We start from the raw sequence: 26932 nt of genomic DNA, 5'->3' as shown, positions 1-26932 counted from the left end.
TCTCTCTCTCTCTCTCTCTCTCTCTCTCTCTCTCTCTCTCTCTCTCTCTCGTAGATTGAACTCAGGGGCTCACATACACTCTGCTACTGAGCCACACCTCAAGCTTGCCTCTTTCCATCTACCTGGCTCCAAGAACTTGCCCTTGGCCTTCCTCCCACAGGCATCCTTTCCCCTCCCTGTTTGCTCTTAGGCTCCTCCCTCTCAAGTTCAATTCCCAATCGCCCTTCCCTCCACACCACTGCTCTGTGGCAGAACCTATGGCAGTCACTGAGTGCCAGAACTGGCAGTGGTTAAGGGAAGCATAGGAAGAGGAAAGCTGTGCTTGAGGAAAACAGTGGAGGATACGGGCAGAAGCCGCCAATGGAGCCAGGAATCCAGAACAGAGTGAGATTCGCTTGGAGGAGACTAGGGAAAGTGGTCCAAGCCAAGGCAATAGTACAGGCACAAAGTGGAGGTGAAAGGAGCTTGCAGCTTTGGGGGAATCAACTGCTACTGGCAGCTGGCAGCAGTGAAGAGTGCCCCAGCCCGTATTTTGGGACAATGCACAGTGGAGGAAGCACACAGACTCAGGGCAGAGCACTGTGCAGCCAGGGCCATCACTCATGGCTCCTCCCAGAAGCTCCTCGAAGTCGATGGAAACAGCCATACAGAGGTGGGCATCTTTGCCCTTCCCAGGACCCGGAAGGCAGGGAGGAACTGAAAGGAAGCACTCTCATCACTACTTAACAGAGAGGGAAACTGAGGCTCATTGGTGCTTAGTCATCTTCCCAAGGCTGTAGAGTAAGTCACCAACCAAGCCAGTTGGAGTATGCTAGACGCTCGGGTGTGGAGGGGTCCTCAAGAGGTCACTACTCCGCCTCTTGCCCCTGGCAGGCCAGATCCCGACCAAGGGGCTTCAGACTCTGTCAAATGGGAAGCTCCCCCCTCCCCCACAACCATCCCAGATAATTCCATAAAGAGTTCAAATCTAACCTGTCTTTCTTTCTGTGGGTTAGACATATAACTGCTAGGTTCATAGGTGAGATGGAGTCATATAAAAGGCCTCCCTAGACCCAGAGGTCATTTGTGGCTCTGCCCTCAGCTTTTTTCTTCTCTTCTGGTTTTTCTTTGCTCTCAGTGGGTTCTTTCTCTAAATACCCCAGCCTCCTGTAGTTGCCCTGGCACCTGTACTGGGTGCTCCATAATTATCCAATGGATGATTGGATGGTGAATAAATGAACCCACACATGATTTCCAGACAGGCACTAGCCTTTGACCTCCAATGAAGTAGATCTCAAATAGGAATCCTCCAACATCCCTAACTTCACTTAAAAACCAGGCATCATGATAGAAGTGTAGTCACTGTTCAGGGTGGCCTAGAGATAGTCTTAGACCATATTCTTACTTTAAAGACATGGAGTTTTCTGTTCTTCTATATATAGACTTTATTTGTAGCTTTGAATATATAAACCTATAAATAAAGTCCAAGCATCAGGCCTGGTAGGAAAACCTGGGCCCCTCCTACTCAGGCTGGTATCTCTGCTGGGGTTTCTTCTGTAGAAAGCCAAGATGTATTGTCTGGTAATTCCTCCTTATCTTCACACCTATGGCCCTAATGTAAGAAAAGAGCTAACCTCTACACACATAGGCATAATTTCTGTGTACCATGTACAGTATGCTTTGCCAAACACTGTATATGCATTTACTTCTCTGTCCTGTAAATTACTGAAGAGGAAGGTGAGACTCAGAGACTAGTGAGATTCAGTGTGGCTAGTGAGTGCCTGGGGCAGGCTTTGGCCCTGTTCTGTCTGACACTAGAGCTTACCCTCCAATCTACCGTCTTTGTCCTACCTCTCTCCAGACCTGGTGGCCTTGAATGTCCCCACTGCTCTCTGTCGCACCCCTCCCTGTCCCCACCTCAGTGTGCCTGACCACATCTAGGTAAGATCACTTGATCACAAAGAGGTGGTGGTGGTGGGGTTGTTCACATCCAGCAACTCGTCTTTGTTCAAACTGGTTCCTTTTCTAGTTGTTTCCTTTCTCTTAATCTCAAATTGAAGACCTATTATTTCCAAGCCAGGAAAAAAGAACAAGGAAAAAAAGGGAGCTCTGTTCCAGGAACTGGCACATCTCTCTCTGTGCTGCCCAGCTTCTCACTTCTCTAACTGTTAAACAAGTTCAGCCATGCCTGGATCCCAAATTTGGCAGAACCATTGGTCACAAAGCATTTTTAGGGTCCTCTCTTGCTTTATGTACCTCCAGGTCAAGACTGGTGTGAAAGAACAAGGTAGGGTAGGAAGAATAGAAGAACAAAGAGAGGCTCTGGAAATAATATCTCTCATTTCTGCCTGGCCCTCCAGTGTGTATCCTCCTCCTTTGGGACCCTTCGTATGCCTTTCCTGGCCTGGAGATATATCGACTCTAGGGAGAGAATGTGACTAGTGACACTCAGAAACACAGACATACAGACACACACTTTTATGTACACACACCTAGGTGCCTGCACTAGAATCACAGCCATGAACATACCACGCAGCTTAGTCTTCCTCATAGAGCCACGAGGAACCCCAAGGACACAAATCCTCAAAGCACATACACTCACAGTAATGTCTCCAAAGCTTGCCATCAACATGCCCTTTCTCATAGGCGCGTACATCATCACGTGCATGCTCAGGGAGTGTGTCCTGGGTCACTGCGAACAAACATCTGTGGACAGGTCCAAACAACACAGGATGCTGGAGGGAGCCCTCTGAATCACAGAAGTCTCTAAAGCCCTGGGAGCCTCTCCTTCTAGATGCCCCCCTGTTCCACCCACGTTATGAAGTTAGTGAATTGGTGGGGTCCTATTTAGTTCAAGGAAGTGAGTAGGCCCTTCCCACCTCCCCCCATGGCCCCTGCCCCAAAGTACAGGCTGTCTAGCCCTGAGTCAACAGAAGCCAGGCTTGTGCCAGGAGGGATGGTTTGTGTCCAACTATCAGGAGACACTGTGTCTCCCTGGGAGAGAGCAGAGTTTCGGGCCTCGGGCCATCAGGAGCCTGTACCATGGGGCTGGCATCCACTCTCCCAGATGAAGGGGAAACAAAGGTGCCTTGATACAAGGATTGTTGGTGACAGTAGACATGTCAGCACTGCCCCACTGCAGGAATCTGGTCATCACCCTCTTAACCCCAACTGGTCAGGCTGACTCTCCTAGTCCTGCACCTGCTACCACAAAACAGTCTCCCCCTGCTGTGGGAGCAAGTTGACACATGCTTCCCTTAGAGACCTCCCAGAGCCTGCACAAGTGGCCCAAAAGAGAACTAGGTGGGGGATTGGGGTGGCTCATTATGCTCCAGGTTGTCAGGGACTATCTTAGAGGCCAGCCCAACACATCCAACATGAGTTCACCTGAAACAAAGTCACAGGTTTTCTGAGAAGGCTACAGCGGCTCCATGGACAAAGCAGCTCATACGAGCAGAGCTGCCAGCAGCACTGGAGGTTGGCATTGCCCAGACCAGGCCAAAGAGCCACGCTGCAGCCCTCCCAACAGTGACGGCAAGAGCAGCTCCCGGTGCCAGCAGGAGGCAAGGCTTTCAGGCCCTTCCAACCCAGGGCTCCAATGTCTAATAACTGGGGACCACACATTCACCAGGCATGCTCCTGGGCAGAAGCACTCTGCTGCTTCTGCCCATGATCCTGAAGTCCTCTTTGCAGAAGCAAAGCAAGGAGCTGTGCTCTGTATCCAGCCTGGGACAGGTTTTACTCCAGACACAGTGCTAAAAGGAAAGGCCACAAGAAATGCTGGCTGGTCCCCTGTCACCACAGTCAGGCCAATCGGTGTACACGTGAGGGCTCAAGGCCGGTGCAGATGAGAGGTGAGGGAAACTGCAGGCACAACTGCTCCTAGTGCTTACTCTGTATCAGCTTATTCACTTCCTTTCAAGGACTTTTCACAAGTTGTAATTATTGATGTTTTCATATCCTTATTTAGTGCTTGCTTCGGCAGCACATATACATATCCTTATTTGTTTCCTCTGCTAGACTATAAGTTCCATGAATATAAGGACCGTGTCTGGCTTATTTACTATGGGTCCTTGGTGTTAGCGTGGTGTTTGGCAAATAGAGGAACTCTGCAATCTTCGCTAAATGAATGAATGGTGCCTGGCCACAGACCTTGTGCACATTATGCTCCACTGTCCGAGAAACACAGGAGTGACATAGAAAGACCTAGAGATTCAGACCAGAAATGGCAGGAAGTTCTTCAAGGAAGGCCCACTGTTCTCTTGCTCACTCATCTGATCACCTTACATCCCAAAAATCTATCCTGAGGATCTCCAAGGTGATAAAGAACTGAGGATGCCTTTATGAAACTAACTAACTAGCCCTCCTCTCAAGGAGATGCCCCCTCGGAAAGGAAGACATCTCAGAAAACAAGTAACTGTACCTCAGTCCATCCAGCAGCATCAGACAGGTAGAATTAGAGGATCCCTGGTCTTAGGGAGCTGGGGAGCTTTGCTGGAGGAAAGATACATAAGAGCCACTCTAAGGAGTGGTATGAATTAGCCAGCAAAAGTAGAAAGAGGAAAAGAGAAAGGAAAGAGGGTTCATAAACAAGCAGGAATGTAGAAATAAGAGAATATATACTTAACCAAAGAAGGCAAGAAGTGTCCAACATAGCCACAGCTGTTGAAGAGACGCAAGGGGCCTGGGGAGGCAGGCAGAGGGTCTGGCTGGGAGCAGGGGCTGGAATACTGTGGAGCTGGGAGCAGGAAAGCAAAAGGGATCTGAGATTATGAGCGAGAAAATCCCCGAAGTGCTTAGAAAAGGAAGATGGAGCATACCAGGCTTGGGCAAAGGTGAATGGCTTTCTTCATCCCTAAGCAGCGGGAGAACATGGATGCTATTCCAAAGGAGGCCTCAGAGGAGATGGGAATCGTGCAGGGTTCCTGTCTTCCCCTAGTTCCAGATTAGTAGGTGCTTGCAAGCTCCTTGCCCCAGAGATTACACCAGGAGTAGTGGAAACCTGAGATGCCAGCCATGTGACAGTTGTGTGTAGGGTCTCCACACTGAGCAGCCACAGGGCAGGGGCCATGTCCGTGCCCAGAGAAGAAGAGGGGAAAGGCAACACTGAGGCCCAGGAGTATGAGATCTAGAAAACTTTTTTTTTGTACTGGAATCAAACTTGGGACCTTGCACTTGTTAAGCAGGTGCTTATGCTGCTGAGCTATCTCCCTGGTCCTTAGAAAATTCTTTATAGAGTCAATCTCATCTCTAGGTTCCAAGCAATCTTCATTCCAGGGATTATTTCCATTGTGTCTTACATCTTCTCAACCTTGGGCACAAGGTGGATGCCTCAAAAATTCGCCTCCTGAACAGAATAAAAAAGACACACACCCATTTTCAGGGTTCAGAGCCTTGCCTTCAAGAGAGTCTCCCTAAAAGAACAAGTCCCTTTCCCTTCCTGCCATACCCTGCAGCCCACAGACATAGAGAGGTGGCCACTGTCCCCTCCCATGAGTCCAGATAATAAAAACTGAGGAAGATACTGCTTCCATGCATTGCTGTGGAGCCACAGGAAGACATATGGTAACCAGGGGCAAGAAAGGGAGAGACAGCTCTTCAGAAATAAGGTTCCATTGGAGATGCAGAAGGCCTGAACTTCCATTAGAGCTGAGTGATAGTCTGTTATATAGCTTAGGGAATTCTTTCAACCTGGGCCTTGGTGTCCTACCCCCAGTAACAGGAGAACAGGACTACAGGATCAGTCTGATTCTTTCCAGGGCTTTGTCTTGAGGAGGAGGAGGCTGTATGGACCCCAGAGGCTGGATCTCAGAAGGAATGACCTCTGCTTTTCCAGCAAGAAGTAGCAGCCTCATGCCAGGCTGTTCCCCTTTTTCCTTCTTTTTAAAATATCTTTTGGTACAGGGTCTCACTATGCAGCTTAGATTTGTAGTGATCCTCCTGTGTCAGCCTCCCCAGCACTGGGATTACAGGCATGTGCCATCACACCCAGTTTCCGTGGCTGGCTTGGTGTGGGGTTGGTAGGGCATTGGTACTGGGGATCAAACCCGGGTCCTTGTGCTTGCCAGGCAGGCACTGCGACTGCTGAGCTATCTCCCTGGCCCTATCCTCCTTTCTGATCAGCCTGTTCCAATGGAATGCCAATGTTGGGCCCAGAATCACATGTGTGTCAGGTGGTCTGAGGAAGAGTTAGGAGGAAGGATGTGGGAGCAAAAAGCTAGAAGCTAGAATATATGGATAGGGCCCTAGGCTTCAAGGGTTAGTTCAGGAGTGTGAAGGATTTGAGTGAGCTCCCCATAGAAAAGAGACCTGCAGAACAAGAATGTTGTCCTGCCAGGGAGTTGGCTCAGTGGAGTAAGTGCTTCCCTGGCAAGCGCAAGGGCCTGAGTTCTAATCTCCGGTTCCACTAAAACAAAACAAGGAAGAATGTTGTCCTGTCTTGCCAGGTGGTCCTGGGACCAGTCTGATCTCAGGCATATGAGGGGAGGAACTGGCAAACCTGTGCCACTGGGTTGGGCCAGAGAGACAGCAGTTGCTTCCCTCTGGAACCTGTAGCAGGATGGAAGAAGGGGATGGATGGGCAGGAGAAGGGATGCTGAGTGCAGCCCTATCACAGTCCACACAAGGGATACCTCCATGGATCTAATGCCCACTGGGTGCCTGCTCCTGTCAAACTATCTGGATGCATTCTGAGGAGTCACATGGTAAGGCCCTGACAAGCTGCAAGGGATTCAGACAGCAAGCCTGCTGTGGCGCTCCTCCATCACTGCCACAGGCAGTAGTACCTTACTTGTCTCTCACCTAGGAGAAGCAGGAGATACCGGTTGAGGTTTTCCTCCCAGTCTCAGCCAGGAGGTGGGGCTCCTCTCCCGGAGCTGCCTCATAATCTGCTATTGTACAGCCTGCTCCGCCACCTGGTGGACAAAGGATGAAGGTGCTGGAGCTGGAGGAAATTTGGGGCAACCGACTCTGGGGTTCACCATCAGCCCCAGTGATAATCTAGGTTCAGGCCCAGGCCCAGGCAACCTCTGTCCCAGGTCAGAGTATAGGGGTGCAGTGTTTGAGGACATGAACCTAACCCTAAGGACTCATAGTTGTGGAAGAAACGAAACTTATGGGTATGAAAGATGAGACAACATGATTTTATGTGCTGAGTATGCGCAGCTGAGCTCATTCACCCATCCAACCAGCACCCACTATTCCATCTAACCAAGTATTCACAGACATGTGCCATACAGAAGGTGCTGCAGCCATCATAAAGGGGAACAAGGGATAAGACTTGGTCCCAGCCCTCAGGGAACTAACGCTCCAACTGTCATTTCCTGAGTAACCTCTCTCTCTTTCCGGGCTTTCCTCTGTAGCAAAGACTTCCATGTATGTCCATCTCTCCTACTCTTTACAAGGCCCAGAAAGGTGTGTGTTATTATTCTCACCCTGCACATGAAAACATTCAAGCTCCAAGCAGTTAAATGACCTGTTCAAGGTCTCACACCATGAGGAAACCCAAACCCATGGTTTTTCATTCATTAAGCAAAGTACACGATATATGTCAGGCACTGTGGCAACAAAAGTGAATGAGAAATGACCCTCTCCTGAGAGACCTCACAGTCTTCTGAGTGATAAACAAAAACACCAATGGTTATGCACAACATATTGGCAGAGCGAAGTCAGAATTTTATACAAAATTCTCTTTCCAGCACAAGCAAGAGCAGCTTCAATTTTTAAAAATAATAATATCCAACATGTACTATATGCAAAGTATTATGTTGCATTTATATAACAAACTAATTTAAGTCCCTATGCGGCAACAAGTATTAATCTCATTTTTTTTTCCCGGAACCGGGGATTGAGCTCAGGCCCTTGTGCTTGCCAGGGAAGCACTTATTCCACTGAGCCATCTCCCCAGCCCCATTAATCTCATTTTGTAAGGAAACCAAAATGAGGGACTGCAAATAAATAGAGACTGGCAGGGCCAAGATGCAAATCCAGGAAGCCTAGCTGCAGAGCCTGCACCCTTGACCACTGTACTGTACTGCCAGAAGGTATTGGCAGAAGATTAGCAAGGACCACAACCTATAAAGAGACTTAGAAGGGGGCCCTGGTAGGCTGAGCTCAGTAGAAGAAGAGGAAGAGCTGGGCCAGAGGCTTGGAGCCCATTCCATGTTTTCCTGACCCAGGAAGCAGACTTAGGTCTGTAGGCAGACAGTGCTGAGTAAGGACCATTAGAATTTAACCTTCCACAATTCCTGGCTTTTAACCACCTATTAGGATGCTGATACAGTGTTTACTACAGCTTTTCTAAGGCAAATTCTAGAGTTGGCCGGAGGAAGTAAGGAATGATAACTATTTTGAAATATCTGTAGGGCTGTTGTCTTAGTCTGTTTTGTGCTCTTATAAGAGAATACTGGAGGCTTAGTAGTTTATGAAGGACAGTTAATGATTTCTTACAGCTCTGGAGGCCTGGAATACAAGGTTGTGGAAAGGGTCTTCGTAATGCATATGTCAGGAGACAGAGGGTGAGGGAGTGAGGGGGAATGGAACTTGTTTTTTGTTGCTGTTTGTTTGTTTTCAGATAGGATCTTGTTGTGTAGCTCAGGCTGGCCTCAAACTCACATCAATCCTCCTGTCTCAGCCTCCTCAGTGCTGGGGTTAGAGGCATGCATCACCATGCCTGGTTTGGATGGCTGGCACAGTGCACCCAGGGTTCTGGGGTGGGTATAGCTTACTGTACTGGGAATCAAACCCAGGTCCTCACGCTTGCTAGGCAGGTACCTAGACTGCCGAGCTATTTCCCCAGCCCCGAACTTGCTATTATAACAAACATATTCTTTCCAAAATGACAGCAATCCATTCATGAGGTCTCTGCCCTCATGAATTAATCACCTCTGAAAGGTCCCACCTCTCAACACTGCTGTATCATGGATTAAGTTTCCAATGCATGGACTCTGGAAGGACCAAATTTATTCTGTGTAGCTCAGAGCAACTGACAGAGATGAGGAAGTGAACATTAAGGGGAGGCTGATTCTCCCTCAGTGGATGGAATAGCTCTTCTTTGTTAACCTCATCTGCAGCCTTCAGGGGTGAGCTGCAAGGCCACAGGTACCTTCAGGAAGGTGGCGGCATGGTTGGCAGAGGTGCTAGAGGGGTGGTCTCCATATGTAAATCTTAATGTCCTTTCCAATGCTGTGGGGCCACAGCAGTTTATCCCTCTGTCCTTCATCTACAAACAATTAAATCAACTATTGCTCGGTGTGAGACACTTCAGAGGTGAGTAAGACACAATTCTTGCCCTTAAAAATTCTGGAGTTTCAGCAAGTCTCTGGCATTTATCCCACCCCAGATAGTATGGGAGGACCTTTGCTTTACACCACACTTTTCTCTCAAACAGGAAGGATAAAGGAAACATTCTGTGTTCTTCCTACTCTTTTGAACAAATTCTATACCTCTAGTTGACATATGAACTTAAATAATATTGCAAACTAAGTGTGCTATCATGACCAAAGAATAATAATATAAATAATAGCCATAAAACAACCAACCTCATTTAGCTCTGTGCCAGGCATTGTGTCCCTCGCTTTATAAGAATTATCCTTGCCTAATTGTGCTGGCAAAAGTTCAAAGGCAAACTTAATACTCTTTCAACTCCCTAAAGGGCTATACAAAAAAAAAGTGTTCAACTGCTCTCCACATTCTCTAATTCATGCCACAAGATAATGATTTTATATTGCAAAAAAGACTATAATAGCTATAAAATTGAACATCCTGGGAATAAGATAGTCTAAAATACTGCAGCAAAATACCCACCAAGACTGTGGTTATTTCTTCTTTGGAAGATATGAAAAGCAACACGGATTTGCATTGAGTTCTAGTGATAAAAGGAAGGGAACACAGGATAAACAGCTTTGGGCCCTGGATAAGGTTTGGGCACATGGCTGGACTTTGAAGATCAGGTCAATAAAATTCCACATAAGGAAGTGGCCTTCACAGGGTCACAGGACCAGACACCATCCCCACCACCTCTGCAGGAGGGGAACTCAGAGGAGGCACCAGGAGACCAAGCAAAGCTCTTCTTGGGCTGATCATAGGTTCTGGGTTCAACTCCACACTTCAACCATATCCATGACTTCAGTCTCTCCATGACTTCTCCCAACTATTCAATCTCTGTGACTCTATGACAGGAGGATCTCCTTCTTAGGGTGTCTTTGTCTTTCTGTGCAGGAATGGTTAGAGAGGAGGGAAGGAGGAGGTGGCTGCAGTAGAGAACAGTAGGGAGGGGAAAGAGAGTGTGTTAATGACTAGGATGTCCCCAAGTGCTACAACTCAGAGAGATATAGCAGCTCTAATCTTTATGTCTTCTCAAAGCAGAATGCTGAAAACCTGATGGCAATTCCTAGCTGGCACTACCCACAAAACCCTGCCAAACACGCATTTGCTTTAGCCCGTCCCCATAACTAGACTTCTTTTTTCTGAAAGCTTTGAAAGTTAACAAGGAAGGGCACACCATCCTGGGATACATTCTATTTGTTTAATTCCAGTTTCTCTAACATGAGGAGTAAAAAGTTCTTCTAGCCCTGTCTGGAGGCCATTGTAAGGACTGCCTTACGTGCCTTCAGCCACCACAGAGACCAAGCTGGTGAAACTTATAGGCCTTTAAAAGGGTTTTCTGAGAGTTTCCAGAGTGGAACCACATTTCACCAGAATGTTCTATCTCCTGTGTAATATCCCAACTTGCCACAGCTTTAATTTGTGTACCTATATTTCACTAGATGGTAAGCCACTTCCCTGGCATCCACAGAGCTGACGTAGGGAAAGACCCAAGTGGCCATTTGCTCTGCAGCATGTCCATGCTCAGGATGCAGCTGACAAGGAGCCGACTGTCTGTCATTCTTCCCCCAAGCCCCATGTTACAACGACAGCCAATGACAGGGAGGAGCGATGGCCAGACCCAGAAGAAAATCAAATGGCCTCAAATTAGGTCAGACATTGCTTTGGCACACACTCATGGAAGGAAACGCAAGAAAACAGCCTGTTAGCCTTCCAGTTACAAAAATCAACATAAAAACATCAGAAGCTCTCATGTATATAAAGAAAATACAGTCAGAAAAATACAGTGAAAACACCAAACTATTCATAAAGCCAAAAATAAAATCATAGGAATAAAGTTAGTAAGAAATGTGTGGGATATGTCAACAGAAAACCAAGTTCCAGCTCTACTAAAGGAAACAAAAGGCTAAGAATCCGTAGAATAATGAAGTACTTTATAATGTAAATCTCCCCAAGTTAACTTGTAAATAAGATCATCCCAGTAAAAGCTCTAAGGGCATAACTGATTTTCACATTCATCTTGAAGAATAATGTAGGAAAAAAATATTGATAAACAACCGTTGGGTTGGGGTTGAAGCTTAGTGCAGGAGCACTGGCTTAGAATGCAAAGCTCTGGGTTAGATACCAGGTGGAATGGGGTGGAAGAGTTTCATGCACGGTGGCACATTTGGAAGCCCAATTACTGAGAGGATGAGACAGGAAGGTCACTTGAGCCTCCAGGAGCTAGAGACCAATATAGTGAGACTTTGTCTCAAAGAAAATGCGTGGTTCAGACACCACAATAGATGAGCCAGTGGAACATGTTATAAAACCAAGAAACAATTGGAGTGTTTCACAAAGACTTCATTTACAGTGCTAGTGTTTATATAAAATGTAATATAATAGATGACACATAGGATGTTAAGTGACATTTCATATTAAGAAAGAAAAACATGAAATCTAATAATGGTGCTGGAATAACAAGTTAACTTATGAAATACCATGCTTATAATAATAATGAAAAAATATTAGGCAGGAGTAGTGCCATAGGCCTGCAATCCCAGAACTAAGGGAGGCTGAGGTAGGAGAACTGCAGGCCTAAGTTCCTCCTGGGCATCTTTGTGGGACTCTGCCTCTAAATAAAGAGGGCTGAGGATACATTCTCAGCTCAGGGGTAAGGCACTCCTGGGCTCTGTGTTCAGCATGGCAAGGTGAAAAAATAAATAGGAACGGTTAAAAGATTTAAATGTTAAATAAAACACTAGAACATTTAGCTGGGTGCTTATATAACAGAAATGCAAAAATCTTTCTAAACATGGATCAAAAGGAAGATAAAAAATATTGGTATGTTTACTACATCTAAAAAAAGCAAGTCTTCTGTGTTAAAGAATGTCACAAACTGAAGGGCAAACAATAAGCTGGAAATTATATGCAAGATTTATCAAAAGAAAGGTTAAAAGCTTTGATATATTAAGAAACTTGCAAAATGATAGACAAATATGGACAAAACATAAAACAGAATGCTAATAAGCAAGCATAATAAAATATTCAACCTAAATAGTAATCAAAGTAAATTAAAACAAAATAACACTTTGCATGTCAGACTTGTAAAACTGAAAAAGAACATTAGTAGGGGTGCAGAAATTAGCACTCACAGACTGGTGGCGAAGCATAAATTCGTACAAGCTTTGTGAACTGTAATTTAGCAGTGGGTATCAAAAACCATAAAATGTGCGTGTCTCTAGTCCCGGCAATTCCACCTAGGAATCTTAAAGAACCAAGAATATGCAAAAAATATTTTCTAAAAGCACAACCAGCATAACAACAACAACAACAACAAATAAACCACAGTTTTCATAATAAATAATTGATAAAATAAGTTATAGTTGTATCATGCAATGAAATAACACGGGATCTTTTAAAATGATGGTGCAAAAATGCAGCCACTGTTACAGAAAGATGTTCCTCAGGTAACTAAAGGGAAAAAAGAGTAGGTTATAAGACAGTAAGCACAGTACCACCACTTACCCCTTAATTTTTCTTTTTTGGTCTTCCTTTCTTTCTTCCTTCCTTCCTTTCTTCCTTCCTTCCTTCCTTCCTTCCTTCCTTCCTTCCTTCCTTCTTTCCTTCCTTCCTTCCCCAACCCCCTCTTTCATTCTTTTGATTTTTCCCAGAACCCACAGCCTCACGTATGCTAGGTTAGTGCTCTAATACTGAGCTAAACCCCAAGCATATGAAACTCACTAAAACATATATAACACAAAGTCTGGAAGAATTTACTCCAAAATGCTTATAGTTTTGTTACTGGGTGAGATTATGAATGTTCTTGATTTTCTTCTTTCTGATCATCCATATTTTGTACATTGTCTATACTGTATTAAGTACTTTTTATACAACTTTTAAAAATCTAAAAGAGAAAAAAATAGAAGCTGTTTGCAGTACCTAGATACCCAGCTCTGCCTGCCCCTATTTGCTAGTGTGTGTGTGTGTGTGTGTGTGTGTATGCATGTGTACGAATCTGTAAAGGGTCCATTTAAGAAGAAATAATCCCATGGTTTACAAATGTATATACCCTGAACTCCAAACAGTTTCAATTCTTCACTTTATTTTTCTTGAGAAAACAGCCACAAAAGCTATAATACACCAACTGCCAACAATTCAAGATTTTTCTCTTTTCCTCTTTCTCTTTCTACCTTCCAAAGAATGCATCTGTCCCTAGAAAAATAGGGACGGATTGTGTCTTGGAAGCAGGAGGGTACTTGCTATGGTCTAGAGATGGTTCAAAGGTGACCCTCCTCTAATGTTCCTGCATTGCAAGCTTGGTCCTCAATGTGATGCTGCTGCTGAAATGCTGGAACCTTTAAGGTATGAGGTCTAGCAGAAGGTGTTTAGGTCACTGAGGCTGCTGCCCTTAGAAGGAATTAATGTAGTTCTCAGGTGGTCCTTGTTAGCTTCTGCAACAGTGGGTTGTTACAGAAGAGCAAGTCTGGCTTCTCCTCTCTGGCTTCCTGTCTCACGATATGTGTCCTGATCAGGCACATGCTTCCTCCGCAATGTCATTGCCATGTAGTGATGGAGTTAGGGACCCTCTCCAGAGCCGAGAGGACACTATTCCATGCCCTTGAGCCTCCAAAACTGTAAGCTGCACAAGCCTATTTTACTATAAAGTATTCGTCTTCCTTTCATTTTGCAATAGAAAATGAGGGATAGTTAGGAAAGCGAGTACCATCAACTGCCGTCTAGATCACAGAGTGGCAAGTGGTAGGTAAGAGAGATTAGGGTTCCTTGAAATTCTGGGAGCAGGAACAAGATGATCACGTACTCAAATTCATATATATGCTTACCACCATTTTTTCTCTGTGAGTCAAAGCCCAAATCATTAAACATTTTAAACTCTAACTTCCTTCTCTTTCTAGCTGTTACCATCCTCTACTTCTCTTCTCCAGTTGGGATATAGGCCTCAAAAGTTACCTAATCCTCCTCCCTGACTTTAAAAATAACTGTTCTCAGCACCAAGGCTGAGGACAGCACCTCCCCAGCCGGGCACTGGTAGGGTGCTTCTCCCTCTGGCAGCCTCTGCTTCCAGTCCACCACTTAGGTTGCTTCTTTCCTACACTCAGAGGAGACAGGCTCACAGAATGACTCCTTAGATGCAGCAAACATATTCTGGCTGAGAAAAACCCATATTGTGGTGTTTACCTGGCCATGAGCCCCTCCACAGCCAATCTGCCTCTGGAAAAGATGTTCCTTGAATATTGATAGGGAAGTGCCTGGCGGGTGTTACGAGTACCCTACCTGTACTCGGTAGATTGGCCTCATGTAAATCATGGGGTAGTCCAAAGCCTCATGTGAATCATGGGGCAGTCACCACTTGAAGGGTGATGTCCAGGCTGCCCCCAGCCAATAGTAACATTCTTGTAGTTCCTCATTCTTGTTTCTTGGAATTTCTCAGCCACTTCTAACTTTGGGCTGCAACAGATTTGGAATAGAAGTTAAGTCCAGCTTCTCTAATGCTGTGCATTCTGGTGAAAAGGAGGGAATAAAACAAGATGGACAAACAAAAGACCTGGCCCACTTTCCCCAGGATACACAGTTAGACCCCTCTGTCCCTACTGTGCTAGCCTCCAAGGCCTTATAGGCAGAGACAGGAGCCTCCTCCTAGAAAGACTGGCCCAGCTGTGTGGCTCAACCTGGTCTAGACCCTCTATCCTGGCTCCATCTGCCTTTCACTGGGAAAAGAAGGGGCTGCTTTACTACCCATCTCTGAATCTGACGTATAGCACAGCACTCAAGCCAGAGAGGGCAGATACAAAGCCAAGCACTTGGTCTGGGCGGTGCCCTGCCAGAGAGCTCCACAGACAATCCTACTTACCTCATTAGGCCAGCGAGGACCTCTCCAGCTCAAGGACCAACTGAGAAAAACCAGGCATCACAGAGGTAGGCCGACGAGGGCAAACAGGTAGGGCTGGGCTGGGACTGTCCTCCCAGGGGTCTAGCTTCTTCTAGAGAAGGAAACTACTGTTGATTTCCAAAACTCCTCACTACCTATGTCAGTCCATAAGCAAAATGCCTGTGTATTCCAGGGTTGGACATGCTTCTCAGAGATGGGCACCTTGATGCCAAAAGGGGAAGAGACCTCACAGTCAAAGAAAGAACAACTTCTAGATGTGGAAGATAGAAACTCTCTTTCTACTACTCAAAGAAATGCTAGAAGTATCTACCATTTATTGGGCATTTTATTATGGGCTCAGTTAAGCATCCTACTTAGGTATTGCACTAATCCTGAGAACATCCACATGAGGTAGCTGTCCTTATATTTTCTTTATGTTACACACGTGGAAATGGGGACACAGAGAGGCTGAGAGACTTGTCTGAGGTCATCACTCCATGGGCGACAGAGCAAGTCTAACTGACCCTCAAGTCTATGCTCCTCATTGCTGCGGGACCTGCTGGGCACTTTGACAAGTCAAGGTCATAGGAACCTCCCCACCACTTTACCTCGGGAGACAAGGTCTTGCCTGTCACACTCTTGCCTTAATGCCTAAAGCACCTCAAAGAGTGGGTTTCTTCTATTCCAGAAAAAAATGTTGTTTGGAGTGTCCTCTCCAGAGGCATTGTTCTTAAGCTCTTTTAAACCAGTAAAGGGCAAAAATCTCAGACACAGAGATAGTAGTCGTGGGGTCTTAATTTGATGGGGCAGCCAACTAGTTCAGTCCTATATAATCCTGATCTATACAATTGCACTGATCTGCAAAAGAGGCTAGCAAAGCAAACCAGGCAGGCTCATTCCCACAGTGCCAGTGACTCTACACTTGGGGAACCAGAGCTAACCTTATTTCTAGTTTCTCCATCAGCAGCCCCTAAGTCTCTGGACAGAACTCCAGAAAGTCATGGGGCTTCAAAAAGTCAAAGTTAGAACGTACTTAAGCTTATGAATCTAATCTTCTGGTTTCAAAGCTGAGAAGCTGGAGGCTGAAGAAGGAGGTACTAAAATACTGTCAGTCTCTGGCAGGTTCTTATCTTTTCCATAAGCTTAGATTGGGGAGTAGGACCAGATGTCAGATTAGCGCTTATGTGCACACTACATGAGATGAGGGAGGGAAAGGGTACTGCACACAAGCAAGAGAGTCCATTGTTCAATTGCTCCCTGTGCTTCTGCACAGCTCTGAGATCATGCCAAGTTGCTGAACCCCTTTTCTTTCTTATTATGCAAAAACAGAGATAATAGTGCTGACCTTGAAAGACTGGCCTAAGAATGAATCAAAATAATATATGAAACAAAGGACTAGCAAAGACATTTGAATATAGTACAGGCTTTACTTCATAATACTATATTGGTATTTGTTCGTCAATTGTAACAAATAGCACACTAATAATGTAAGATGTTCATGATAGACAAAACTACTTGGGATAGACAGAAACTCTCTGGATCATCTTTGCAATTTTTGTATAAATTGAAAACTTCTAAAATAGGTTATTTAAAAATAAATGAAAAGAGTATAGCAGAAGATGACCTGTTAAGGGAGAATGATCATGAGCTACATCCCTGAGAATCTGGAAAGATTGCAAATACTCAAGCAGCAAATCAGCCAGGATCAAAACCCACTAATGTTCAGTCAACTCGAGTAAATTGCAGATCCCAAGTATGAGTATCAGTAAGCACTGGGTTTCACAGTCATCAAGGGATCCGAAAAGATTCTTAAATGTGAAGTTGGACTGATGCCTAGATAGAAATGCTGAATCTATACCTTAATATCTCTGTGATCTGGAGCAGTGCTCTTCACCACTCTATAACACCTTTTCCTCCTTATATATTGCTATGATTTGGATGTGGTTTGTTCCTCCAGGGTTCATATTTGAAAGCTTAGACTACACGATGGCCATGTTAAGAAGTTATGGGCTACATCCCTGAGAATCTAAGGCAACCATGGCTCACTCCCACAATCACAGCATCCTGGAAGGCTGAGGCAGAAAGATTGTAAAGTTAAGTCCACTCTGGGCAACCTAGCAACTAGCAAGACTGCCTCCAAATAAAACATAAAAAGGGCTGAGGATGTAGCTGCAGTTCAGTGCAGATTATGGGTTCAATCCCCAGCAGCCCAGAAGAGAAAGAAAGGGGAGGAGAGGAGGGAAATGGAGGGAAGGAGTGAAAAGGGGGAGAAGGAGGAGGAGGAAGAGGGAGAAAAGGAGGGGAAGAAGGTGGGAGAGAAGGAGGGGGAGGAGGAGGAAGAGGAAGAAGAAGAGGAGGAGGAGGAGAAAGAGGAGGAAGAGAAAGAAAAGGAAAGAAAGAAGTTGTTGGATCTTTAGGAAGAGGCCTAGTGGGAGGTTATTATCAGCCCTCCCTTCTTCCTGCTTTCCTGTCATTTTGTGTTCTCTCCCTGCCAAGAGGCAAGCAACATGGTGAGATGCATCCATAGGGCCCTGACCAGAGCTGCACTGAGGTTTGGACTTTTAGCATTCTAAACTGTGAGCTCAATAAGCCTCTCTTTTTTTTTAAAATAGTGTGCCCAGCTTCAGAGTACTCTTTATTGAATTGACTGAATATGTACTAATGTCCTTGGGTAATTGTTTCCCCTGGAGTGTGATCTGGACTTACTGACTCAGAAATTTTAACAAAGAAATAATGCGAGTGATGTCATATCTGAGATTAAGATGTCAGAGACCAGCATCCTTCTTGGATTGCTTGTCCTGGGGAAGCTAGCGAACATGGTGGAAGGGAGCCCTGTGAGGCAGCCCATGTGAGCAAGCTGAAGCAGACCTTCTGAGGCTGCCAACAGCCCCAGTTGAGATGACTGCAGTGCCCGATGACAGCTTGCCTGCAATCGCAGCAGAGACCTTGAGCCAGAAGCACCCAGCTAAGTCACACCTGGACTCCTGATATGCACAGAAACTATGAGATAGCAAAAGTTTGTTAGTTTTCCACAAAATTTTAAGGTAATTTTTAATGTAGCAATATATAATTACACAAAGGGCCTGTTGGAAACTTAAGAAATTTGGTAAATGCAGAAAAAAAATCAAAACTCTAAAGTCTGTCAGATTCCATAAAAGTTCTCTCCACGTTGTCACACCCCATGCCACTCTGCTTACGACTGCCTCTGCCTTCCCCTCACTCCCTGAACATCTGCAGGCAGATGGGTTTGGTAATGATGGCCCATGAGATTCTCTCTGCATACTGGGAAGAAGTCAGCAGTTCTGAGGGCCGGGGACTTTCAGGTGAAATTCCAGCTCTCTCTGGACTCTTTTGAGTGCATGTTTGCAATGCAGAATGAATACTCTAATTGTGGGGAGTTGATACATGTATATATCACTTCTTGATCCTCATTACTTCCCTTTTCATTTTCCTCCTTCCTTCTCCCTCAACTCTAGATCCCTTTCCCCTGTTTCCTATTATTATCTATCTCTTGTTTTGTTTTTTGCAAAAGTAGGGGCTTTCAGCATCAGATCAAGACAAGCAGTTGTCCTCAGATATATTCTGCCCTAGTTCTTTGAAGAGATTTGTCTTTCTAATTCACATGATGTTCATTGCACCAACAGAAAATTGCATCTGCCTTGTACCTTGTTTTGTTCCTTCTGAGGCTGTCCCCAGGACATAGAGAACTTGCTGAACTCAGAGTTCAAACCTTAACTCATAAGACTATACAGGCAAATAAGCACTGCTCCCAACCCAAGTCTGGTTTCAATCGTCCTCTCAGGACAGACACTGACTGCTATGCTCACTGACCCCTAGACAAATATATTTAAAGAGTGGGGACAAGAAGACAGAACTCTTCTAAGAAAGCTGAAATCTCTGACTACCATTCAGCCACTTTCAACCCTATTCATCTCTGAGGAAAGGGACGCACAGAGAGAGAATGTCTATTCAGACAGGTTGGACTCCCTCTGAAAGCCAAGGCTGAGCTTTACAATCAGTTGGATTCAACACAAGTTTCCACCTATTTTCCTTCCTATCTCTCCCCTCTGCCATTACAAATCCTTTGCTAATACTTTTCTGAGCTCAACGAGTAGCTCTTTTTCTCTGGGGAATCCTGCTCCTACTTCTCTGTCCCAAATGGCTGAAATCTATGCAATTCTTGACTTGATTACCCCCTACCAGGAGCCTGGTTGTGCAAAGAAGTTTCTGTTAAGTGCTCCTAGGAGAGATGGAGTTACGGAGTTACTAGGCCTTAGCTCCTAGGGCGCAGCGTGGCTGTGAAGAGTTGGCAAAAGCATCAGCAGTAGCAGTGGCTCCCCAGGAAGGGCTTCCTGTGGTGTGACTGATACAGAAACGAGGACCCAGAACAGAGTCAGCAGGATTCGGGCTGTGCAGACAGAACTGCTGCTGAGTAAAGAGCACTGCTCATATTTGGCAGGCCAGTGGAGCTGCTTATCCAGTAATGGGAGCTGCCCTTGACACTACATTCCCCAAGATCTCCCTCTCTCAAAGGTAGCTTGGACTCCTAGTGCTGGAACTCATAGGCACAAATGTGCAGCCCACTGACCTTCTACAGCCACAGGGGTAGGACCAGTCTTCCCCATACTGCCTGCTTTTCCTGGGTGTCCTAGAGAGCCTTAACCACCTTCCTTTCTCTCTCCTAACACAGGGCTGTGGATCTGGAGAGACTCTCAGGAGCTGTGGAGAGCCAGGCTGAAATTCTGCTTGTGTTTCAGGCACCAATCTACCATGGGTTCCCTCAGAAACAAGAAAGAAATCAAAGAAGGCACAGGTTCCCAGGTCCCCAGAATACCACCTGCAGTTTTGTGGTTCTGGGTAATTGTGAGGAAGATCCAGACCATACAGGCCCCAGGCTGCCAGAGAGACAGAGAGAGTGCGCTTGTCATGCTTTGTATTGTGTCATTTAACTTAGCTGGGAGCTCTACAGACAGAGGCTGGGTCTTGTTCATATCTGTGCCCCATGACAGAAGAGCTGGTTCCCTGTCTGCCCTAGCCTGCTAACCTTGAGGGGACAGGAAGTAGAGGTGAAGGAAAGAGGTTTCTAGGGGCTTGACTGCAAACCCTATGGCTGTGTGCACCACTGAACAGGCTTGGGGGTGCACAGCCCAGCTCTCAGCAGACCTGACATGGTTCGGGGGTTAGGAAGCCTCATTGAGAGCAAAGAGAAAATAATTCAGTGGGAGCCGTCCACAAAGCCTCGCTTCTCACCCTTCCTCACGCTCGGGGTTCCTTCCACTCCCCAGCCTACATGCCTCTTTGAGGAGTGCAAAACCAGCCCCACCCTGCTGCTGCCTCTCTACCCAAGCCACTTGCTCCAAAGCTGCCCTGCACAGTGCTGAGTCACCTCCTGTGTCCCAGCATGTCCTCATCTTTACGAAAGCTGCTCTGTTCCACTTTCCTCCTTACTTACCATGCATGCAAGCATTCACGGCTGGCCCTGGTCTATTCTGTGTTCAGCTGTTTTGGACACTCTAGCCCACACCAGCCCCTGCCTTTTCTGAGAGCAGAATAATAATAATAAAACTACTACTATTATTTACAACTTTCAGGTAATACCCTCTTGCTGTATCTCTGCAAACCGTTTGGCTGCCCTGTCTCTTGGGAACAAGAGACAGGCTCTGAAACCCGACTTTCTGTGTTGTAGTGTTAGCTAGTTGACAAGGAAGGGATCTTGCTTGAGGAGCAAGAAATGAAAGAGGTGACTTTTAGAATTTATAGGTGACCTTTATAGTACACCGTCATGAGGCACTGCCCTAACAGGGTGCTGGCCTCCCTCTCCACAGTTCCTCTCCTCTCATTACTTCCCTGTATCAGGTATTATCAGCCTGGTTCCCGTCGCGGCCAGGCTAAGCCCTGATGTCTGGTGGATTAGCTGCCCTTGCTGCTCAATACCACAGCCTCTGTTTATGATGTTAGGCTTTTGGTGATGGAGGGGCTGGGGTGTGCTGCACATTTCTGTGGACAGAGAGGAGCTTTTCATAGGGATATCTCTTCTTGATTCTCATGGTTGCATCCTTGGTGGTAAATGGATAGCTTAGAGAGACCTCCCCCATTCTCAGAGCCCAGAAGTCAGCCACCTTTAGATTTGGAAGGCAAAATGGCTGGCTACAAGTCTGACCAGAATTCCAGAGAGTTGATCCTAAGGTGTCCAGTATCACTTAAGAAAGTTCTTGGCCAGAGTGTGGAGTGGCCTCCAGGGTGGAGATGGTCTGAGCTGAGGGTTCAGGGTGAGGAGGTAGGGGTCCCATGCCAGACCTCTGGCAAACCACTTGTGATGTTTTCCAGCCTTGCTTCTTGCCCATCCCCCTGACACTTCACTCAGGGTCTGTTGTTACCTTCCGCTCCCATCAGCCATCACTCTTATTACTAAAGAACAACTTTTACTGATGTTGTGGCTTTTAACACATGTACAATCTTACCCCATTCTCACAATATTCCTTCATGACATGGGTTAAAAATTAGTTTTTCCACTTTACATGTGAGGCTATTAAAGTTTGAGAAATGATATGACTTGCTTCTGTTATAAACAAGTTATGTAGGGTTTTGACTGAAATCCAGAACTTCAAACACTTAAGCAAAAGCTTGTTCGCCTTTTCTTCCTTCTTGGTGTGGAGGACACTGAGTACATACTCTACCATTAAGCTACATCCCTGTCTCCTTGTTGGTCCTTTTTAAGTGACATCATGTCTAAATTCCTATCTATTCTTACTGAAACTTTCTTGCCATAAATGCTTTGTTTTCTGGTGATTCTAAAAAGAGAAAACTAGATACTAATTCAACTGCAATAGTAGAATTCAAAATTCCACTTCTCATCCCAAAATCATGGAAATATCCACCTCAAATACTCAGAGACACTTCAGCTGCAGTAGGCATGTGAGGATTTATATTCCTAATGAATGAACAGGTAGTCATGATCATTCTCAGTCATGTTTTGCACTTGTGTAAATACATATTAAAATGCTTAACTGTATCATTTTTACGTTCTGGCCTGGTAATCTCAGTTCTGAAAATTTATTGCAAGGCAAGAGACGTGGGTACAAAGATTTATATACAAGGTTGTTCAAAACAGCATTCTTCATAGTGGGGAAATATTTGAGGCAACTTATAAATGGCCTATACTTGGGGATTTATTAAATAAATTTTGGTGCCTTCAAATTAGCAGCCATTTAAAAACTCAGGTTTCTGCTGGCAAGACAGTTCAGTGGACTAAGCGCCTGCTTTGGCAACCTCAGGGACCAGGGTTTAATCCCTGGTCCCACATGGTATGCTGGCTCCACCCCCGGGGATGCACCGAGCTGGCAAACAAGTCCGGGCGTGGTGGTACATGCCTGTAATCCCAGCACTGGGGAGGCTGAAAACAGGAAGATCACAATGAGTCCAAGCTACATAGTGAGACTCTGTACCAAATACATAAATAAAAAAAAAAAAGAAAAAAGAAAAGAAAAAAACAAACTAAAACATCAGGTTTCTAAAGAACAATTAATGACACAAATACTCACTGTGTAATATTAGGTAACAGTATATTAAATTATATGAACATTAAGATTTAGTAAGGAAAAAACATATATACAAAAAAAAATTATTTGGAAGGAAAATTGCCAAAACTTCACTTTGGTATGGTAAAATTATGAGCGATTTTTTTCTTTTTCTCATATGTTTCTGGATTTTCCATATTTCCATCAATGAGTGTTCCCAAAGGGGATGTAAAAAGGAATTAAGATGTATTAGGTATGTGTACCAACTCCACATAAGGAATGTAAACATGTACTGCAAACATGTACTAATAAAACATATTTTAAAAGGAGAAAGAAAACACAACACATGCAGATTTTTGTTAAAGCCCTTTTTATCACAGTAGCTACTGCCAGTTTTTAGGGCAGGGAAAGTTAGTCTATTTCACAGATATATAAAAAGCACAGAAAAGCTAAGCAACCAGCAAGGCCACCAAGTGATTGAGGGTTAAGGGCGTCAGTTTCAGAACCAGCTTCCCTTTTTACCTCTACATATGGCCTTCATGTTCCCTAGTCGTGATGTCCTTTCCACCTGGGTACTTGTACAGCACACTACCTCAGGCCCATGCTCTCCTACCCAAGGAGAGGTGTGTCTGCATAGATACCAAGCTCTACTTAGGGCCAAACCTCTTCTAGAGGGGCAGACTCCACAGGCAGGGATGATAGATATAGGTGAGTCTGAAACATTTTGTTTCCATGTCAAGGGCCTGACTCACTGACAGACAGTCAGTATTAGCTCATTAAATGCCTGCCGGCCAAACGCTTATCCCAGGGTTTCTCTGCACACTTTCCTTAGAACAGTGCCTTCTGACTTCCTGGCGAAGCTGGACCTTCATTCTCCTCCCCAGGAGGAACAGTTTTCCTTCTCCTCACAGGCCAAGGGACCTAAGAAATCAAGCCTCCAAGGCAATGATTTAGAAACTTTTAGGGGTGATTTAACTTCTGAGACTCTAATGAGTCTCATTTTTCTCTCCCCAGAAAAATGCATGCAGGTTTATGCTTGCACCTCCCTGTTCATCTTGCAGGAGGTTTAAGAGACCTTCAGAAGCAGGCTGAGATCGCAGTGGACAGCTTGGCCATGCAGGGGGAAAGCAAGGCCCCTCTCAGAGTGCTTCCTACACTGCCCTTTCAGCTTGCACCTCTTTGGCTCAGTAAGCCCATTATAATTAGCTCCTCTCTGGAGGTGACTCAGGACCATTATCTTCCCCCTACTCCTGATGACCCATTTGGAGGAGAGGGGAAGTGACATTCATAGAGTCATACCATGAGTCAGTGTACAAGCCAAGACTAAAATGTGGCATTTGGGGCTCCCAGGGCTATATTTAAGCCACTGGCAAGAGTTGTTTCTCACAGCAGGGTCTGGACACAGGCAGGGCATAAACACAGGCAGAAGCTGACCCCTGCTCTGTGATGAGCGGAGAGAATACAGAGTTTGGAGCTTCATCACTCCCAAGTACTCCCTTCTTGCATCTGCAAAATGTAGAGGAACATCTATCCTCATACTGCACAAGGAGAAACTGAAGCAATAGGAAGGAATGAAGAATTATGAAATTCTGGCTTCAGGTTAACATTGTTCCTTATGACCACTGCAAACCTGGCAAAGACTCACCCTACCTGGTTTTTGGGGCAGCCCCTCAGATACTGCACCTAATGCAAGGATACTGTATTGAAGATAATGTGCTTTAGCCTAGGACAAGGCACAACACAAGTGGGTGATCCGATTTAACACACACACACACACACACACACACACACACACACACACGACAGAGAGAGAGAGAGAGAGAGAGAGAGAGAGAGAGAGAGAGAGAGAGAGAGAGAGAGATATTAGGACTTATTTATTATGGAACCAGAGTCCCTTGCTCAAGACTAGAGCACAAGAAGTAAAAAGAAATTAGATATGATGAGTGCTGACTTCATCATTAGCAAGGAGAAATCTAGCAATACTGAGTAATGGCAATAACCCACCCTTATTAGCTTTCTCTGCCCTTGGGATATTTCTTGACTAATCCAACTTCTATAGTGCTATCCACTAGAACTTGCTAGAAATGTTCCATATCTGGGTTGTCCAATATTATAGTCAGTAGCCACAGAGGGCTACTGAGTATAGGAAATGTGACAAATGTAACTGAAGGATTTTTCAATTTTTTTTTTCCAGAACCGAGGATTGAACTCAGGCCCTTGCGCTTGCCAGAGAAGTGCTTATTCTACTGAGCCATCTCCCTAGCCCTCAGTTTTTTTAAAAACAGTCTCACAATGCAGTTTAGGTTGGCCTTGAACTCATGATCTAGTTTAGGCTGGCCTTGAACTCAAAGTGATCCTCCTGCTCAGTCTTCTAAGCGCTGGGATTATAGGTATGTACCACCACACCTGGTTCAATTTTACTTACCTTTTATTAAAATTAATTTTCCACTTGTGGCTAATGTCTACTGTATAAAATGGCATAGCTTCTGGAGGATCAATAAAGTCATAAACTTGATTAATCATCAAGCTACTTACAAGTTTGTTTAGTCTTTACCCAAATGACTCAGAAAAAAAATCCCAGATTTGTTAGAAATCCCTAAAGTTCTTTGTGGTTAGAGGTTGGCTGAATCTGCCTGGAAGAATAGCCAGGAAAGGGATGAGCTCTCTGATCCATGTGTTAAGGAAATTTTTCCCTAAGAAAAAAGGAGATCATCCTATCTCATGTCCTGGACTGCACTCTCTGGGAAATGACCCAGTACTGGGGTCTAGTGCTCTGAAGGTGCCCATTGCGGGAAGCAGAAAAACACTCAGAAGGAAAGATGGAAATAAGTGTCAAAGGCTTATAAAATGTGTGCATCCTTTGATATGTTTAACAATTCATGTCTAGAAGAAATTGACTTTTAAGAAATTAATTCAATGCAGGGACCTGGGTTTGATCCCAGACATGCAGTGCCGGCCTCACCCCCAGGGCGTACTGAGACTGTGATTTAGACTAGGGGTGGTGGTGTGCACCTGTAATCCCAGTTCTTGGGAGGCTGAAAACAGGAGGATCGCTATGACTCCAATCTGTGTAGTGAGACTCTGTAGACCCTGTACTAAATACATGGAAAAAAAAAGAAATTAATTCAAGATGTATACCTATTAGAATTGTCAAAATCCAGAACACTGGCAGTGCCAAATGCTGGCAGGGATGTGCAGTCACGGGAATGCCCATTCATTGCTGGTGGGAATGCAAAATGGTGCAGCCACTTCAGAAGATAGCTTGGCAGTTTCTGACAAAACTAAGCACACACTTACCAGACAATCAAGCAATTATACTCCTTGGTATTTACTCACAGGGCTGACAATTTACCTGTACACAAAAGCCCGCACATGGATATTTATAGCAGTTTTACTTGTAGTTGCCAAAACCTGAAAACAACCAAGATGTCCTTGAGTACAAAACTGTATAAATGGGGTAGATTCAAACAATGTTATATTATTCAACATTGCTAAAAGCAAATGAACCATCAAGCCATTAAAAGACACGGAGGAACCTTAAATGCACATTATGAAGTGAAGAAAAGCCAATCTGAAAAGGCAAAACTACAGAGACAGTAAAAAGATCAGTGGTTGCCAGGGAGTAGAGAAAGGGAACAATGAAAAGGCAAAAGTATTGAAAAATTTTAGGGCAGTAAAACTATGTTGTGTGATCCCAGAGGGCTAGGTACAAGTCCCTGTACACTTCTCCAAACCTGGGGAACCAAGAAAGAGACCTGATGCGAACTCTGAGTCTGGGTGAGGATGATGTGTTAGTGCAGGTTCACAAGTTTCAGCGATTGTACGGCTCTGGTGGAGGCTGCAAAAATGGGGGTGGACTATGCATGGATGAAAGGGTAAGGGAAAGATGGGGTATCTGTTCCTTTCTCTCAAATTTATTTTAAAAATGCTCTTTAAAAAGTTAACTCTAATAAAATAAAAGAGATCTTTTCTCACATCACAAAAAAGAAAAAAATTAATTCAAGTTGTATGAAGACTAAGTTACAAGGATGCTCATTTTAGACCTTCTTCATGGAGCAGAAAATATTGTACGCAATCCAGATATACAATAAGAGCAGATTGTTAAATAAATTATGTAGCTTCATAAAATAGAATATTTCTTACCTCCCACACGTAAGCTATCAGAAAAGATTCTCTGCTACCTCCAACATACATTATGATTTGCCCATTATGCTTCAGTCTTTTTTTTTTTTTTGTGGTATTG

At 44.9% G+C, this 26932-nt stretch overlaps 1 protein-coding gene across 1 annotated transcript in view; it reads right to left on the bottom strand.

The window, feature by feature from the left end:
* Nrg2 (neuregulin 2) overlaps positions 1–26932 on the bottom strand; it is a 198142-nt gene that overhangs the window by 110331 nt on the left and 60879 nt on the right.

This window comes from Octodon degus, unplaced genomic scaffold (genome assembly GCF_000260255.1).
Source record: "Octodon degus isolate 3935 unplaced genomic scaffold, OctDeg1.0 scaffold00169, whole genome shotgun sequence".
NCBI classification, from domain to species: domain Eukaryota; kingdom Metazoa; phylum Chordata; class Mammalia; order Rodentia; family Octodontidae; genus Octodon; species Octodon degus.
The sequence above is the reverse complement of the archived record's forward strand: the minus strand, read 5'-3'. Positions and strand labels throughout refer to the sequence as shown.